At 41.4% G+C, this 6,365-nt stretch overlaps 1 non-coding gene across 1 annotated transcript; it reads left to right on the top strand.

The window, feature by feature from the left end:
* Positions 1-5,793: 5,793 nt before the first annotated feature.
* LOC121556832 lies at positions 5,794-5,847 on the top strand. The gene has a single exon (XR_005998229.1). It is a non-coding gene; the product is annotated as a U7 small nuclear RNA (small nuclear RNA).
* The last annotated feature ends 518 nt before the right edge of the window (positions 5,848-6,365 follow it).

Here is a 6,365-nt window from a genome sequence, read left to right as displayed (position 1 = left end):
GGCCCTCTCCGTCTAAGACACAATCATTCTGAGCAGAATCAGAAGCCTCAATCAAGCAGCCTCTTCAGAATTTGCACAGTCCGAGGACAGAGCATGAGACAGATCTACATGAAACACCTGGGGACGGTCATTACTACTGTCAGAGACACAGACGTTGAGTCCCAGGAATCCACCAGCAGTAGTCTAGTGGCCGAGTTTGAAGAAAATTAGGGCAAAACATATTTTACTTGTTGTTTCTAGGAATTGTCCGCGGAGCAATCTCAACCTTTTGCAGACCAATGGTAACATACTGTAACGACAGAAATCAGTGTTTATTTTGATATCATGATACCCTTAAGACTCCAGATACTTTGCAGTTCTTGACAACCAGGATTGGTTGTATTTGTAATGCAAGAAAGGAACGAGGTGAAGGTCGGTCTCACAGAGAAGGAGGGAGGAAGGTAGTCCTTCCACCCGGTAGTGAGAAGGCAGCGTCTGCATGCTTATCAGAGTGGGGTTGGGGGATGGAGGGTTGGGGTAGGGTTGGGGGAGGATGGGTTGGAGTGCCACCCCTCTGTGAGATGGTGCCTTCTTCTCAGGAGAAAGACCTCTGAAATTAGAACCCAGGAACCTCATCTGACTTCCAATTAACATATGCCCTCCCCATCACTCCACATCTGCATCTCAGTGCTCGCCCTGCTCCAGCCCGCCTTATACTTACACCAGGAGGAGACTAGAGGTGCTAGAGGGTGATGTGACTTAGCAGAGGACATGCTGCCACCAAATGATCACCCTGCCATATCTGTCCCCCATCTCCTCCTTCCCAAAAATGAATAAACTTCTCCTTATCAAGGCCCTGCGCCAAACAGATGACACAGCCCAGATACCATGGGTTCTCAGTGCGAGACGCTGCAATATGGGACGGACTTAGACAAGGTAAACAGGTGGCTAAGAATATATTCAGAGACCCAGAAGCTCGAGACAACACCCTAGATACAGACTCAGAGACATACAGTGGGGGAAAAAAGTATTTAGTCAGCCACCAATTGTGCATGTTCTCCCACTTAAAAAGATGAGAGAGGCCTGTAATTTTCATCATAGGTACACGTCAACTATGACAGACAAATTGTGGAAAAAAAATCCAGAAAATCACATTATAGGATTTTTAATGAATTTTTTTGCAAATTATGGTGGAAAATAAGTATTTGGTCACCTACAAACAAGCAAGATTTCTGGCTCTCACAGACCTGTAACTTCTTCTTTAAGAGGCTCCTCTGTCCTCCACTCGTTACCTGTATTAATGGCACCTGTTTGAACTTGTTATCAGTATAAAAGACACCTGTCCACAACCTCAAACAGTCACACTCCAAACTCCACTATGGCCAAGACCAAAGAGCTGTCAAAGGACACCAGAAACAAAATTGTAGACCTGCACCAGGCTGGGAAGACTGAATCTGCAATAGGTAAGCAGCTTGGTTTGAAGAAATCAACTGTGGGAGCAATTATTAGGAAATGGAAGACATACAAGACCAATGATAATCTCCCTCGATCTGGGGCACCACGCAAGATCTCACCCCGTGGGGTCAAAATGATCACAAGAACGGTGAGCAAAAATCCCAGAACCACACAGGGGGACCTAGTGAATGACCTGCAGAGAGCTGGGACCAAAGTAACAAAGCCTACCATCAGTAACACACTACGCCACCAGGGACTCAAATCCTGCAGTGCGAGACGTGTCCCCCTGCTTAAGCCAGTACATGTCCAGGCCCGTCTGAAGATTGCTAGAGTGCATTTGGATGATCCAGAAGAGGATTGGGAGAATGTCATATGGTCAGATGAAACTTTTTGGTAAAAACTCAACTCGTCGTGTTCGGAGGACAAAGAATGCTGAGTTGCATCCAAAGAACACCATACCTACTGTGAAGCATGGGGGTGGAAACATCATGCTTTGGGGCTGTTTTTCTGCAAAGGGACCAGGACGACTGATCCGTGTAAAGGAAAGAATGAATGGGGCCATGTATCGTGAGATTTTGAGTGAAAACCTCCTTCCATCAGCAAGGGCATTGAAGATTAAATGTGGCTGGGTCTTTCAGCATGACAATGATCCCAAACACACCGCCCGGGCAACGAAGGAGTGGCTTCGTAAGAAGCATTTCAAGGTCCTGGAGTGGCCTAGCCAGTCTCCAGATCTCAACCCCATAGAAAATCTTTGGAGGGAGTTGAAAGTCCGTGTTGCCCAGCGACAGCCCCAAAACATCACTGCTCTAGAGGAGATCTGCATGGAGGAATGGGCCAAAATACCAGCAACAGTGTGTGAAAACCTTGTGAAGACTTACAGAAAACGTTTGACCTGTGTCATTGCCAACAAAGGGTATATAACAAAGTATTGAGAAACTTTTGTTATTGACCAAATACTTATTTTCCACCATAATTTGCAAGTAAATTCATTCAAAATCCTACAATGTGATTTTCTAGATTATGTTTGTGGCAATGTTCTATTGTCATTTCCTCCTAAAAGGGAGCTTTTCCAGTAAACAATATATTTTTACACACCTGTGGGTATTACTGATGCCTTGTGATGTCATTATGAACCCAAAGAAACAATAACATTGCCCTCACATATCTGTTATGGATCTAAAGACTAATTTCCTCGCTCTGGAAAACAAAAAATAGTCTCCCCCTTCCTTACAAGACAAACTCCCTTTGTTTATACAGTTGAAGTCGGAAGTTTACATACACCTTAGCCAAATACATTTAAACTCAGTTTTTCACAATTCTTGACATTTAATCCTAGTAAGAATTCCCTGTCTTAGGTCAGTTAGGATCACCACTTTATTTTAAGAATGTGAAATGTCAGAATAATAGTAGAGAGAATTATTTATTTCAGCTATTTCATCACATTCCCAGTGGGTCAGAAGTTTACATACACTCAATTAGTATTTGGTAGCATTGCCTTTAAATTGTTTAACTTGGGTCAAACATTTCGGGTAGCCTTCCACAAGCTTCCCACAATAAGTTGGGTGAATTTTGGCCCATTCCTCCTGACAGAGCTGGTGTAACTGAGTCAGGTTTGTAGGCCTCGCACACACTTTTTCAGTTCTGCCCACACATTTTCTAAAGGATTGAGGTCAGGGCTTTGTGATGGCCACTCCAGTACCTTGACTTTGTTGTCCTTAAGCCATTTTGCCACAACTTTGGAAGTATGCTTGGGGTCATTGTCCATTTGGAAGACCCATTTGCGACCAAGCTTTAACTTCCTGACTGATGTCTTGAGATGTTGCTTCAATATATCCACATAATTTTCCTTCTATTTTGTGAAGTGCACCAGTCCCTCCTACAGCAAAGCACCCCCCACAGCATGATGCTGCCGCCCCCTTGCTTCACGGTTGGGATGGTTTTCTTCGGCTTGCAAGCGTCCCCTTTTTCCTCCAAACATAACAATGGTCATTATTGCCAAACAGTTATATTTTTGTTTCATAAGACTAGAGGACATTTCTCCAAAAAGTACGATCTTTGTCCCCATGTGCAGTTGCAAACCGTACTCTGGCTTTTTTATGGTGGTTTTGGAGCAGTGGCTTCTTCCTTGCTAAGCGGCCTTTCAGGTTATGTCGATATAGGACTCGTTTTACTGTGAATATAGATACTTTTGTACCTGTTTCCTCCAGCATCTTCACATGGTCCTTTGCTGTTGTTCTGCGATTGATTTGCACTTTTCGCACCAAAGTACGTTCATCTCTAGGAGACAGAACGCGTCTCCTTCCTGAGCGGTATGACGGCTGCGTGGTCCCATGGTGTTTATACTTGTGTACTATTGTTTGTACAGATGAACGTGGTACCTTCATGCGTTTGGAAATTGCTCCCAAGGATGAACCAGACTTGTGGAGGTCTACAATTATTTTTCTGAGGTCTTGGCTGATTTCTTTTGATTTTCCCATGATGTCAAGCAAAGAGGCACTGAGTTTGAAGGTAGGCCTTGAAATACATCCACAGGTACACCTCCAATTGACTCAAATGGTGTCAATTAGCCTATCAAAAGCTTCTAAAGCCATGACATAATTTCTGGAATTTTCCAAGCTGTTTAAAGGCACAGTCAACTTAGTGTATGTAAACTTCTGACCCACTGGAATTGTGCTACAGTGAATTATAAGTGAAATAATCTGTCTGTAAACAATTGTTGGAAAAATTACTTGTGTCATGCACAAAGTAGATGTCCTAACCGACTTGCCAAAACTATAGTTTGTTAACAGGAAATTTGTGGAGAGGTTGAAAAACGAGTTTTAATGACTCCAACCTAAGTGTATGTAAACTTCCGACTTCAACTGTACATCTAATCGATCACCTGCTTATTTTCTACTTCAAAAGAGGTGAAGATCTGCATTTTAAAAACAGAGGATTATTTGTTTTTTCTCTCTCCTGATCCAAACAGAGACTGTATGCAGACACATATTGCTTTTGTTTTGTTGCAGGGGAGTGTGATAAGCAGGGGGAAATAATGAGGATTGTCTCATTAATGGATAGAGAATGCATTATGGGTCATATGTTGCCGACCATGAATAATGCATGAGGCATTAACACCCACTGTGGAAGTGGCGATCAGAGATGCCACATCACTCTGAGCAATTGTTTGATCATGTTTCCTACCCCTGAGTGGAACTTATATTGCACAGGAAATACATCACTGCAAGGACATCAAGCAGTGTTGTTTACCCAATACAAGAATGTAAAAGGTTTCTCGTAATGAGTAAACATTACTGTGTTTCGCCTGGCTGCCATTTGAGTTCTGTTTCCTTAAGAGCCTCGTGCAGGGAAAACCCCTTCGGGCTCGATTCAGGGAAAGTTTACCAAATATTAAAGCAGTTGATTTTTTTCAAAACCTTTAGATATTTCTTTACCTCATCTTGTTCCTGAAACAAAACACATTTCATTAGGGCTCTGCTGTAAATGAAAAGAGGCGCTGAAAGCATAGAAAAGCATTTTTTAGTTTTACAAGAGATAAGCAGGTTTGCTGCTCTTCTTGAAATGCCTTAGAATGGTCCAAAATTAGTCATGATAAAAAGACAACAGTGCCCAAGTGTGAGATTATCGACTCTAGTGCCTGACCCATTTAGAAGACTCTAACACAGGCAATCAACCAACAGCTTAATAAAGCAGTATTAACAACGATGAACAGTTACATGAAAATGCTTCATCAAGCATCCCAATTGTTTCTGATGGCCCAATAAAAGAGCTCACTCAGCTCCACAACTACGTTAGTATTTTACCGTACGGCCGAGTTAATTACCTTTCTTAACAAAAAGAGACCATAAAGGTCCCTGAGGCACCTATTACATGAGCAGGGCTGAGGCACAGACAATCAATTACAGCCCACATGAAAAAATACTACAGTTTACTATAGAATACTACAGTACTTACTATAGAATTCTGTAGTAAACTGTAGCATACTGTAGAAAACCATACTACACATTGTGGTATTCCTTGATCATGTGTTGTACTTACAATAGAATGTTCTAATATACTGTAGAATAATATAGTAAATACTACAGTATTATCCGCAAAAAATAACTGTAGTAAATACTACGGTAATGTCCACAAAAACACTAGAGTCTGCAAAAATACTACACTTTTTAAACTATAGTAAATACTACAGTATTTTCTTTGCATATACCCTGCCCATTCCCCTCCTCCATATCACAATTTGTGTCACCCATAAGTCAGAAACCTACATGCCAAATATAGACCATATAGGTTATAGAAGAGAAAAGAAGCTCGAAAATATCCTTTCAGACCCCAATCCTACCTACCTACAGGTTATGGAAATGTTGCTCTTTTAGTATTTCTCCAGTAGGTTTCCTCAAGGAGAAAGTCTCAATTTCTATGTCAAATATAATAAAACAGAAACACTATAGTAAATACTACAGTAATGTCTGCATAAACATTACAGTAAATACTACAGTATACTACAATACGCAGAAACGCTACATTAATTACTATAGAATATACTACAGTTCTTTTACTTCAGTATTTATACTCTACTTAACTGTAAATACTACAGTGAATACTACAGTAAAGTGCACAAAAACACTATAGTGAATACAATAGTATTTATACCATTGTATACTTTAGTATTTTTTCATGTGGGAGAGGGCACCATTGGTTACTGAAACTTAAGGTTGTGAGAGAAAAACAGGCCAATGCACCCCCTGAGTCTTTCTCTTTTTATCTTCTGTTTCTCACTGTGGAATGGTGTTACTTCACTGATAAGGATAGAGAGAAAAAGAACTAAGATAGACTCAGGATCTTCCAAACCAGAAGTCCCCCAGCCACATTATAATTCACACGGGCACAAACGACCTAAGGGCCCAGCAGGAAAGGGTGGCCACAGCACT

Source organism: Coregonus clupeaformis, unplaced genomic scaffold (assembly GCF_020615455.1).
Source record: "Coregonus clupeaformis isolate EN_2021a unplaced genomic scaffold, ASM2061545v1 scaf0461, whole genome shotgun sequence".
Lineage (NCBI taxonomy): Eukaryota > Metazoa > Chordata > Actinopteri > Salmoniformes > Salmonidae > Coregonus > Coregonus clupeaformis.
The sequence above is the reverse complement of the archived record's forward strand: the minus strand, read 5'-3'. Positions and strand labels throughout refer to the sequence as shown.